This window comes from Coptis chinensis, chromosome 3 (assembly GCF_015680905.1).
Source record: "Coptis chinensis isolate HL-2020 chromosome 3, ASM1568090v1, whole genome shotgun sequence".
NCBI classification, from domain to species: Eukaryota; Viridiplantae; Streptophyta; class Magnoliopsida; order Ranunculales; family Ranunculaceae; genus Coptis; species Coptis chinensis.
Window position 1 is genome coordinate 27,739,319 of NC_141458.1, and position 13,299 is coordinate 27,752,617.

The 13,299-nt window shown below is 35.4% G+C and overlaps 1 pseudogene across 1 annotated transcript; it reads left to right on the forward strand.

Moving 5' to 3' along the window:
• The first annotated feature begins 8,448 nt into the window (after positions 1–8,448).
• LOC147508955 (putative glucose-6-phosphate 1-epimerase) lies at positions 8,449–12,148 on the forward strand (annotated as a pseudogene). Its single transcript, XR_015216475.1, has 7 exons — positions 8,449–8,695; positions 8,780–8,875; positions 9,962–10,066; positions 10,619–10,735; positions 11,101–11,152; positions 11,697–11,834; positions 11,939–12,148. The product of XR_015216475.1 is annotated as a putative glucose-6-phosphate 1-epimerase (transcript).
• Positions 12,149–13,299: the final 1,151 nt, after the last annotated feature.

Genomic DNA, 13,299 nt, shown 5'->3' on the forward strand with positions numbered 1-13,299 from the left:
GGCTCATATTTATTTAGTGTTAGTTGGGGTGTTTTGGTCATTTTAACATGGAAAAATTGTTCTTGCTAGCTTAGGTCAATAAGTATGCAAATCGTGCTATACATCTTGCTAAACAAGTATGCAATATATAATTTTCAACATATTGGCTAGATATGCCATTATTTGGGGATCCTATGATGATTTGGATATTTAAGACCTTGATTCATACGAATTATATTTACCACGTGCAGTGTATGGGCCATATATCTGCATCATCTAAAAATACCCATCTGAAAATTTGGTGTATGTGCTGTTAGATGGTTCTTTCACAATATATGGTTTTGATACTTGCATCCACCATAAAAAGATACTTGAGCTCTGATAAGTGATACCATATATTTTGTTGCATAATGCTTACCTATTAAAATGAGTTCGCTAGTTATGATGCTAAAAGTGCCAAACTGCAATTTGAATTGTGTGGTTTCCATTTGGATGTATTTAACTTTGTAGCATCCTTAATGGTGTACTTAAAAAGAGTACGCTAAATGTGCCAAATTGCAATTTTCCAGTGCATAACTTATTATGACCAAGTATACTTCCCTTGGTAAAACTCATTTTTTAGGTATTTGATCGTGTGGCTAATATATGGTCGCACCATTAATGTGCCTAATTTTATTGATTTTGTGGGTCCTACTTAATGCAAGCTTTTTTAAGATTCATCATCGGCGCGGTTGATGTTTGGCCGTATCGCTAAAGATTTGCCACACGGCGCTTAAAGATATTCAATACTCAAAAGGATTCTCAAATTTTAGAGCGAATTTGAGTTTTGAAATAGCTTTTTCGCTATTTGAGTGAACCATTGGGAGTAGTTTTAGGGTTCACTCTACTTGGAACACATATTTGACTGAACCATTTGGGATGCTCTGAAATGCTTCCGCTATCTTTATGAATTTCTTATGTCTATACAGAGTATGAAGTTTACAATTGCCCTCATACCTACACACTCATTGAGAGCATGTGTACACAGGCTAATAGAATCTGCAGATGTTAGTAATTCCATCACAGTTTGTTTACTATATTGAATGCCATAAAGCTCTACACAAGATTACACACCTAGAGGTCTATATAAGTGATTCCTCCTAGATGATGTTAATGAAAAGAATTTATACGATACTGGTGTACTAAACTCAAGTAAATGAAGTAATACCACGCATATGAAAGAATATAAATGGTGGTTTCATAGCTCTAAATATCTGGACATTTTAAGGTGTACCTGGCTTTATATTCGACTTTTAATGAGCCTCTACCTGTTTCTGTCAGTAACTGTAATGGACCAGTTATTTTAATCATGGCCCAAAATATCGCCGAGATATCCGATATCTCGCCGATATATCTCGGTAAATTGGTACACCGATATCGATATTTCTGATATATATCCACCGAATATTGAACTCTTTTTTTTCCGAGATATATCGGAATTTCCGATATGAAAGTTTATATCGCCGATATAATCGATATTTCCGAGATAATCGATATATATCAGTTGACTTTTTGACCAATTGTTAATAACTTAATATTGAAATTTCCAAAATATCCGATATATCCGAGATATATCGGTGAGATATCCGATATTTTAGAAACTTTGGACTGGTCACCAAAAAAACCGAGATATCCGATATATCCGAGATATCCGATATATCTCGGTTTTTGAGTACACCGATATATTAACCGATATCGAAATTTTGGGCCTTGATTTTAATTGAATGAAAAATGTCAGTTCCGCGAAAGTAAAAGGTGTACCTGTGAAGATGTCTATAACTAAATAATTTGCAGAGTCTTAACCAACCTTTTATATTGCAGAGACCTCTCAATTTTTAGGGTGAACTAGTATTACTCCCCACTAGATGAGCCAATTAGGATTTTTCCTCTACTAGATGGGAAATTAGGGTCTCCCCTCTAAATATACACAAAAGGAGGGGAAGGGGGAATCCTAATTGGCTCATCTAGTGGGGGGTAATACTAGTTAACCCCAATTTTTAATTCTTGCATAAATGTTTTTGGCCTTGGCTAGTTTGTTGTGGTGTGGCTATTTGATATGGTAGAGCGAACTTTAGCTGCCTGTTAATATAAAGTGAAACTTCTAAATCCATTGCACTTAGTTTTCCATGCACTGCTTTTATTTACTTTTATCGGTAAATTTCAATTCATTAATATCGTAAAATTGTAGTGTTACAAATAATAGGCTAAGTAGCAAGGAGCTGCTTAATGCACTGCTTTTGTTTTATAACTATTCAATAAGGAATGCACTAGAGTTTTGCTGACGTTTATTGTGTTTACTTGCAGACTCAGGATGTAAATTCTGGAATGGAGGCTTCAAGGAAAGCCCAGAATGCTTTCGCGGTTGCCAGTGCTAGTCTGGAAGAGTCACGGTATGAGGGCATCTCTTTATGTTAAAAGGGTCTTTGATTTCAATTTCCATGATGATGTACAAGGACTATTGCGTCTTGTACGGCTTACAATGGAAGCAATAAGCCGTTGAATTCGCTTTTGTAGCAGAGATATTGTCAACACTATGAATATCTTTTGTTTTTCCAATCTTGGAAGTGTTAGGAATATACAACTTAATTGTACTTACTTTTTACCAATTACCAAACTATACAAACCTTTTGTCTTGTAAGTGTTTTGTACTTCTTAATTAAATCCGAGCCTAGTGTAGATACACTATGTTCTTAAGACAAATTTTCCCCTCGATTGCTTGAAGGTTGATGGGAAACTGTCTCCCAAGATATAACGGATTTCCTTCTATAGAAAGCTAGCACTTCAATTATATAGAATCAGCGAACACAACATAGTATTTGACTAAGAACAGAGGGAGAAGAGAAAGATCAGAATTCTATGTGATCTGGTGTATTTTTCTCTCCAAATTCATCCACTATTTATAGGTGAGTGGTGTCTCTTCAAAACAACACAGTGACTCTTGGGAAAAAGTAAGCAACTCTTTGAAAAGTCACATGTTTCGAAAAGACACACCATTTTGGCATAAAATACTGTTTCGAACCAGTGCCTATTTCGAAAGGTCACACATTTTTGGCATGATGCACTATTTCGAACCAGTGCACATTTCGAAAGGTCGCACCTTTTCGGCATAATGCACTGTTTCGAACAAGTGCATCATTTTTAAAAGGTTTTTCTCACATTACGTACTGTTTCAAGAAAAAACCCATTTCATCTCAAGTGGGGTAACTTGGGAGACAAACTACTCATTCATATTTTAATAGATTTGTGCAAATTCATTTTTTTCTAACAATCTCCCACATGAATGAAAATTTGGCTTCTTCTATCATAAACATCGGATTTCTGTTCTTTTACAAATGAAAAGATACCGTATCAGGTCAAGTAGCATGGGAGGCCTTGAACTTGCCTTAGTGAAAGACGATCGGATTTAATTGGACGATCAATAGACTTCAATTAATGTCCTTGAACTGTCAGCCGTTTGTATAAACCTAGACAATCATCTTCACGCAATACCTTCTCAAATACTGTTGGTTCTCACGTTTATGTTCATTTTGGCCTTGAACACTTCTTGGTTTCAGATAGTGCTTTTGAGACATTTGCCTTTAAAATTCTCATAGAAGCGGCCCCACTTCGCACTAACATAGGTGATTTCTATAAAGAGTATCCCTGCAATACTCCACTTGGATAACATAACTTTCCAAGATATAGTAAATCATTAAAAGCTTGACTTATCCACGGTTCTCACGGCGGATATATGTATCGCCTTATATAGGAATGGGTTAGAGTATAATATTACTCTCGGTGCTAAGCGAGTCACAAACATAATTCAGGTTGGCCCATTGAACCTAGATCTTGGGATCTCCAGTCAACTAGGTTGGTTTTTCCATTATGATGACTCTTGGTTGATTATCTCAAAGGCTTTATACCCATTCCCCTTGATAATCTTTCTACTTGCTCTCTTGTTAAACCTTTTGTAAGCGGATCCGCAATGTTATCTTTTGACCTTACATAGTCGATTGAGATAACTCCATTTGAGAGCAATTGTCTAACGGTATTATGTCTACGACGTATGTGTCGAGACTTCCCGTTATACATGCTACTCTGTGCTCTACCAATAGCAAATTGGCTGTCACAGTGTATGCACACTACTGGCACAGGTTGAGCCCAGTTTGGAATATCCTCTAAGAAATTTCGAAGCCACTCTGCTTCTTCTCTAGCCTTGTCCAATGCTATGAATTCTGATTTCATAGTGGACCTCGCTATGCACGTTTGTTTTGAGGATTTCCAAGAAACAGCTGCACCTCCAAGTGTAAAGACATATCCACTTGTGGACTTTGAGTCTTTAGTGTCAGATATCCAATTAGCATCGCAGTACCCTTCTAGAACGGCTGGATATCTTGTATAGTGCAAACCAAAATTCTGAGTATACTTTAAGTATCCCAAAACTCTCAATATGGCGGTCAATGATCTCTGCGGGGGATTACTCGTATATCGACTTAGCTTGCTCACGAGTATGCTATCGGGGCCTTGTATAGTTCATGACATACATTAAACTACCAAGTATACGAGAGTATTCTAGTTGAGATATGTTATCTCCAGTATTTTTGGCTAAATGAAGATTTACGTCAACTGGTGACCTTTTTGGTGTGATGTGATATTTCTTGAACTTGTCAAGAATCGCCTCAATGTAATGAGATTGTGATAGAACAAGTCCATCCTCCATCCTAGAGATCTTAATTCCTAGGATAACATCAGCGACACCTAAATCTTTCATGTCAAACCTACTAGACAACATTTGTTTGGTAGATTTTATGACATCCATATTACTACCCAAAATTAGCATATCGTCTACATAGAGACAAACAATGACACATCCCTTTTGAGTGCTTTTGACATAAACACACTTGTCACACTCGTTTATTTTGAAACCGTTTGACAACATTGCATTGTCAAATTTCTCATGCCATTGTTTAAGTGCTTGCTTTAATCCATATAAAGATTTAACAAGCTTGCAAACTTTTCCTTTCTTGTCCAGAGCAATAAACCCCGGGTTGTTCCATGTATATTTCTTCATCTAACTCACCATTCAAGAATGCCGTCTTTACATCCATTTGATGTATCTCAAATCCATGTATTGATGCTATTGCTATTAGCATTCTTATGGAAGTTATTCTTGTAACTGGAGAGTAAGTGTCAAAATAATCAAATCCTTCCTTTTGTCTAAAGTCTTTGACCACAAGTCTAGCTTTATACTTGTCGATTGATCCATCAATCTTAAATTTCTTTGTGAATATCCACTTATATGCCAAAGTCTTAGAACCTGGTGGTAAATCCACCAATTCCCATGTATGATTTTGCATTATGGATTCAATCTCACTATTTATTGCTTCTTTCCAATAAGTAGCTTCTGGAGATGACATTGCCTCCTTGGACGTTTGAGGATTATTTTCCAACAAGTATGTTAGAAAATCAGGTCCAAAAGACATTGACGTCCTTGACCTTTTGTTACGTCTAGGTTCATCCTCAATTTCGCTTTGTGTAGGATGGTTACTAGTTGTAGCATCTAAAGTTCTCTTTGTTGAACTTGACTCTATACACATGTTATACAGAAACGTCTTTTCAAAGAATAAGGCATTCCTTGACTCTATAATTATATTAACATGTATATCTTGAATCTCTGATTTATGAACCAGAAAACGATATGCACTACTATTGTTTGCATATCCAATGAATACACAATCAATAGTCTTGGGTTCTATCTTCACCTTCTTAGGTTTAGGGACTTCCACTTTAGCAAGACACCCCCACACTTTTAAGAATTCGTAGGAAGTCTGATGACCTTTCCATAATTCGTATGGTGTTTTAAGCGTCTTCTTGTTAGGAATCTTGTTGAGAATGTAATTGGCAGAAAGCAAAGCTTCCCCCCACAAATTTTGGGGTAAACCATAACTTAACAACATAGCGTTCATCATCTCTTTTAGAGTTCGGTTTTTGCGTTCCGCAATACCATTTGATTGAGGTGAATAAGGAGCCGTAGTTTGATGAATGATTCCATGTTCAGAACAGAAACCTTTAAAAGGTGATTCATATTCACCTCCTCTATCACTCCTTATAGCCTTAATCTTTTTGCTTAGTTGATTTTCAACTTCATTTTTATAGCGTTTGAACACTTCAATTGCCTCATCTTTACTTCTCAACAAGTAAACGTAACTATATCTAGTGCTACCGTCAATAAAAGTAATGAAATACTTTTTACCACCTCTAGTTTGCACGTACTTAAGATCACATATATCTGTGTGGATTAAGTCTAGAGGTTCAGTACTTCTTTCAATGGAATGAAAGGATGATCTGGTCAACTTGGATTCTACACAAGTTTCACATTTATGGTGTGGGTCTATTTTTAATTTTGGTATATAGTCCAAATTAATTAATCTATGCAAAGTATCATAATTAACATGTCCTAATCTACCATGCCATACATGTGAAGACTCAATCAAGTAAACAGAAGATTCAACTTTATTGGCGCTCTTTGGCGCAATAGTAAAACAAGACATCCTAAATAGCCCATCCTGAAGATAACCCTTTCCCATGAATACATCATTCGTAGTTAGTACAAATTTATCAGAAAAAAAGACTAACTTAAAGCCATTCTTGCTCAGCAGCGACCTGGAAACCAAGTTCTTGCGAATGTCAGGCACATAGAGCACCTCATTCAGAGTTAGTTCCTTCCCAGAAGTCAACCTCATCACCACCTTTCCTTTGCCTTCAACCTTGGACGTAGAAGAGTTTCCCATAAAGAGTTTCCCAAAAGTCAACCTCATCACCTTGCCCTTGAACTTAGTAGGTGTACTACTCTCTTCACCTTGAGCTTTGTCTTGGTGCTTCCTCTTTCCCTTAGCACTTGATCCTTCCACAACATTGGCTTTTGCCACCATGGGATCCTTGCCCTTCTTCTCAGATAGGCGGTTATCTTCCTCTATCCTTAGACGGACAATCAGTTCTTCAAGATTCATATCTTTGCGTTTATGCTTAAGATAGTTCTTAAAATCCTTCCAAGATGGTGGTAATTTCTCAATCATAGCAGCCACTTGGAAAGATTCTCCTAGGGTCATTCCTTCAGCAATGACATCATGGAGGATTACTTGAAATTCTTGGACTTGGCTTATGACGGTCTTACTATCCGTCATTTTGAAATCAAGAAATCTGCTAACTATGAATTTCTTCATGCCAGCATCTTCACTCTTGTATTTCTTGTCCAACGAATCCCAAAGTTCCTTAGCAGTCTTGAACACACTATACACATTGTATAATGAGTCAGCCAACCCACTAAGGACATAATTTCTACACAATAAATTAGCATAAAACCAAGCATCCTTGGCCAAAACCTTCTCTTTGTTGGTTTCATCAGGGCTTACATCAAGAGCCTTATCCCATAGAAACCTTGCCAAGTTCAGGGTAGTCAGATAGAAGAGCATCTTCTGTTGCCAGCACTTGAAATCAATTCCATTGAACTTTTCAGGCTTCCCCCCATGAGGAACAGAATGGGAAACAAAGAAGAGGAACAGTAGAAGGAGTGAGGCGGTGGTGTTGGTGTTGCCATATTCTGAAATATAACTACATTTTGTTATTTCCTTAAACCAAAAAGAAAAGAAAACATAAACAAATTATGTTCGGTAAAGAAGAAGAAGAAAAAGAGATTTGTCTTAAGTTGTTAGGAATATACAACTTAATTGTACTTACTCTTTACCAATTACCAAACTATACAAACCTTTTGTCTTGTAAGTGTCTTGTACTTCTTAATTAAATCCGAGCCTAGTGTAGATACACTATGTCCTTAAGACAGATTTTCCCCCTCACGGTGCTTGAAGGTTGATGGGAAACTGTCTCCCAAGATAGAACGGATTTCCTTATATAGAAAGCTAGCACTTCAATTCTATAGAATCAGTGAACACAACATAGTATTTGACTAAGAACGTAAGGAGAAGAGAAAGATCGAACTCGTGTGATCCGGTGTATTTTCTCTCCAAATTCATCCACTATTTATAGGTGAGTGGTGCCTCTTGAAACAACACAGTGACTCTTGGGAAAAAGTAAGCAACTCTTTGAAAAGTCACATGTTTGAAAAAGACACACCATTTTCGCATAAAGCATCTGTTTGAACCAAATTGCCTATTTCAAAAGGTCACACATTTTCGGCATGATGCACTGTTTCGAACCAGTGCACATTTCGAAAGGTCGCACCTTTTCGGCATAATGCACTGTTTCGAACAAGTGCATCATTTTTAAAAGGTTTTTCTCACTACACCATAACAAGGATTTTCTAACAATTGCAATTTCACGTTTGTAACACATATACATCCGTTAGTAAATTAATAACGGTTAGTATTCCGTTACAAAGTTATTTAACCGTTCTATGAATTATCGGGATTATTTTGTGACGTTTATCCAGATATTAACTAACGGATAGTCAACTGTGACCAATGCTAAAATGAAATAGAGAAAGTGAGACCAATTAACCAAAAAAAAAAACAAAAGAAAAAGGCTAAAGTTTAAGCGGGGATTATTTCACCTCGCGCTCATCAGGTGAAGTGGTCAACATAGACATGAGTCAGAGTATGAAAAGAGTGAGCAAAAGGGGGAGAAGGGGTGAAGTGTTGGCGCTGCTGGTTCTTGCTGCCACCTCTACCAAGAGCCAGATAAGGTATTTCTTCTTCCTTTTCGTCTCTATCTTTCTCAATTTTAATTCATTACTGATGATAATTTGTTTATTGGTCGATCTTCTAAGGGTTTTCAAGTTAGTTGCTTTGGTACCCAAAGGACAAACCTTTCTTCATTATTCCAACGCAAAATCGCCCGATCTAGAGAAGAAAGCTTACTTTAAGTAAGGTAACAAGTAATTTGGGTTTTCAATTTTTTGAAAATTGGGTTTTCACTAAGCGTAAAAGTGTGTTATATGTTCATTTTCATTAGTTATTTGTTGTGGTTGTTTAACTTAAATTTCGGTTATTTATTATAAATTGTGACATTGTTAACCTCGAAATTTTGTTACTTTTTTACTTACTTGTTACTTATATTGATTAGTTTGTTTGATTACTTATTGAAAGATTGAAGCTTAGTTGGTTTATACTATGATCTGGATGATGTTTTCTTGTGAATTTGATGCTTTTGGGAGAGAAATTAGTTTAATTTTGAGGTTAATTTAACTGAATTTAGCTCAGGGTCATGCAGTTTTGCGATTTTAGAATTGAAAAAGTTATCAACAAAACACGAGTGACGAAACTAGAATGCAATCTCGATATTGTGTTATCATTGTTTCTGTGTCTTAGTTTCCATATTATATGGTCGTCAACTCATCATAGCTAATAAGTAACACGCAACAAGTAATTATAAATTACTAACCCATGCTTCGCTTTTCGCAACAAGTAATTACAAAATAAAAGTGGGCTTTATCCAATGTTTTTGATACATGATAATGTATAAAAAAAAAATTAATAGAGAAATTGATAATTGTTATTGTGCTTTTCAATGTTTGATTTTCTGGTTTTAATGGTAGGATTAGTTTTCCATGAGGTGACTTGTGGTTTATTCTTCCATTCATATTTATTAGATAATGAAGATGCTAGGTGTCCTTGGACTAAGGTCACCTGTTCAAATATTTAGGTAAGTTCGGAATAATGAACAATAGCTTACACCCCACTACACGCGGTTAGTTGATAAATTTGTTTTGGGGTATTAGTAGAAAAAATAATAATAATGAGGAATCAGCCCCAACTTCATTCAAGTATCTTGCCACTTTTGTTTTCTATGGTCAGGTAAGTATGAGGTAAATCTAAGCTTGGACACTTTAGACCCTATTTAAATTTAAACATGAGTGTTGCAGCCAATATAGTTTTGGAGGAATTCCATTTCTCTTCTTGGGCACCAATCAAATTATATTTATTATTATTATTTTGTTGTACATATTTAGTGGTATGGCATTTGCAAGCTTAAGTTCAGAAACTAGCTTAGGCGTTAAAGTCATGGAAGGGAATGGGAAATTGCCCAAGGTGGTTTTGAGCTCTGTTGATGAAAGGTAATTATTAACTTATTGATCTTTGGGTATTTTAATGCTTATATATGTGGGGAGGCTGATTATATATGGGTATTTTTTTATTTATTTAAAAAAAAAAAAAAAAAAAAAAAAAAAAAAAAAAAAAAAAAAAAAAAAAGATCTTTGGTGTTGAGTTTTGACATTTGTCTTTATATTGCATTGAATTAAGTGTTTTGCACTATACTTATCGTCCATTAAATCCCAAACTGAAGAAATGCAATTAACCCAACTAATGTCTTGGACTGAGGGATGGGGTCAATGTTTTTTGTGTCACAATGCAGTGAAATGAATCTCACCTAAGGTGGTGAGGGTTTGTATCAAGCCACACCTTTTTCAATAAATATCTAATACTATTACCACGCTTGCTTAGCAAATACAAGAGTGTGCTCGAGTTGACATCTAAAACTTACTCACATTATTTTCCTTTTATGTTGGTGATCAAGGATATCTAAAATGAACTATGCAAGTGTAGATATAGCTTAGAACTTGAAATCTATCATCTTTAAAGATCAAAATGGTTTGAATTCGATTGAGGTGAGAGATCTACTGTTTTTGGCATTAATGTGTTACATCATGGAAAGTTGCAAATAGAAAGGACACGCTTTTTTTTGTTCGCCCGGATGCAATATTTGACGGGAAGAAACCCATCGGGTTAACCACTTCCATTAGTTCACACTTTGTTCTTCTCCTTGTCCTGTCTTTTTCGAAGTTTGTTTTATTTACATTGTTTTGTTTCGGGGACACTTGTAGCTGTATGATGTTAAATCTAACCTCAGTAGGCTTTTCATTTATTTTTTATTTGTCTCACTTGTCACTTGTGAAACTAAATGATTTTGAAAATTTGTTAATATTGGACGGTGTAGATATTTTCCTCATCCTACTTAAGTATCATGATTGTTTTGAATCTTGGCTATATGTTTATTATATATCTTTTTATGTTTTAATCAGATGATCTTCTTGTCAAAATTTTCTATAAGCTCCACTTATCATACTAACTATATTTGAATGATAATTAGCGGTGGCATCCCACATTGTTTCCCACAGTTTGGACCTGGCGCAATAAAACAAGTACAATTTATTTTCTTGTTTTACCCGTTTCCATATCTTCTTTTAATGTGTCACCCACTGGTTACAAAACGAAGTAAGGGTCTTGAAAGATTTATTTCTGGATTAAGAAAGAATTTCCAATAACTAATATAAGGTTAGATGAATAAGGGTCTCTACATCAGTTGACCTCAGGGGCGGAACCAGGATTTGGGTGAGGGGAGGCTGCTACTTTAGGAAATGTTTCTGGAAGGAAGAAATCAATCTCACATAGCAAAAATAGCATAAAATAGTATTATGTATATTTGTTAACTGTAGTAGTGTATACAGTATTTTTTTATTATTATAGAAAGTCAGGGGGAGGCCTATAGCCCCTGTTAGCCCTGCCCTAGGTCCCCCCCGGTCCTTATTCTAATGAGGCTTACAAAAAGTTTCATTTGTATAAAAGCTCTGTTGGCATTAGTATGTGTTGTGTATGTGCATAAGCAATATTAACAACAGAAGTCTATTTCCAATTTCATTCCCATTTTTTTATCGATTCCTTAGAGATGCATATTTCTTTCGCCAGCATGGATTTGCAAGAAATATGAACTGGTCCATTGCAGATTCTGAAAGTGTAGAAGGAAATCCTATTATAACTCTCAAGCTGAAGTATGATCCCTACAGTCGTTCTATGTAGGACTTCAGCTTCAAAGCTTTATACAAGGTCAATACCTTTCTACTACTTCAATTTATTATCCAATGTGGCTTTTAAACTTATATTCACACCTGACCCGAAACTGCGTTCTCACTTCTTTATACTCTTTTCAGGTTATACTGAGTACTAGCAGCCTTTCAACAGTGCTGATAGTAACAAATATTGATAACCGGCCCTTCTCTTTTAGTTCGGCCTTGCATACTTACTTTCGTGTAAGGATCCAATTCTCTTATTTGCATTTCCAAATTGTTTTCTTCTAGACGGGCCTAATCGGGATTAAACATGTACTCATTTAATATAGGATGAGCAATTTTCATCTAGCTGACTCAAACTTCTGGAAAAATGCTTTATTATTGTGTGTTAGGTGTGTGCATAAGAACCAAGAGAAATGAGGATGTTATCTTCTTAATCATTTTTATTCTATTGTACGTCTTATTTATAGATAATGCAGAGATTTTTGTATCATGCGCAGCATATGAGTCGTGGTTTACCCATGTTGTACTGTCAAACCATGTCTCAAGGAGTCGAGGTCATACCCTGGTATTTTATCCAGATGCCATGACAGCTGGAGTGTTGTATGGCATATCGTTTTTGGATAACTATAGCGTCATATGGAGCCCATTTTTGCTACAAAGTTTACTTCTGTCGCGATCAATCTCCAAGATATGTGCTACCAAACAAGTGTTAAATGAAATTGTACTTCAAAATTCTATCTTGATGCTTCCTAGAGTTAATCATCCCCAAATTAGTTCCTATTATTTTTATTGTTTTTTTGGGATTTTTAGGAATTGAGTTTAATTAGCATTTTAGAGTGTTTTAGGCTATTTATATTTTTAGGTTTATTTGAATTACGAGTTTTATATTTCTATTTTGATTAGAATTGTTTGTAGAATATGTTTCTATTATCAAAGTGGTAGAAAGTTATATTGTAGTGGAAATCTTAAATTTGACACTTATGTGAGTACGTCTTCCGATCTTGCCTTTGTTTTTGTTGTCTGAATTTTAATTCAAAATGCTCTAGTATGATCAGTGGGAAGTGGAAGCCAAGTGGTTAAAACAAGTTAACTAATTCATCGAAGGCAAACAAAGTAATGGATGCGAAACGAAGACATTACTAATGGTAGGTTAATAATTAGTATATTTTTGTATGGGTGATATACTGGTCTTGTACTCTGTGAAGATGAAAATATATTTCTTTATTGATATTTGCAGATATTTTGAACTTTTGATAGAGCATGTTGATAAAGTTGAACTGATCTTCGAAGCATTGGCTCTTTCTTACTTAATTCTTGGGTAATTTCTGATGTAATTTGGGTGGAAAATTTCTAGTTTAGAGTCTATGTATACCTGAAAAAAAAAACTTTGTACTTTGTGTTCTTCTATAATTATAAGATTAATAAAATTATTTTTTTTTTATTTGTGTATAGTTCTGAGTGTGGATTGTGTTACGTTGAAGTGGTGTGGTGGCAGATTT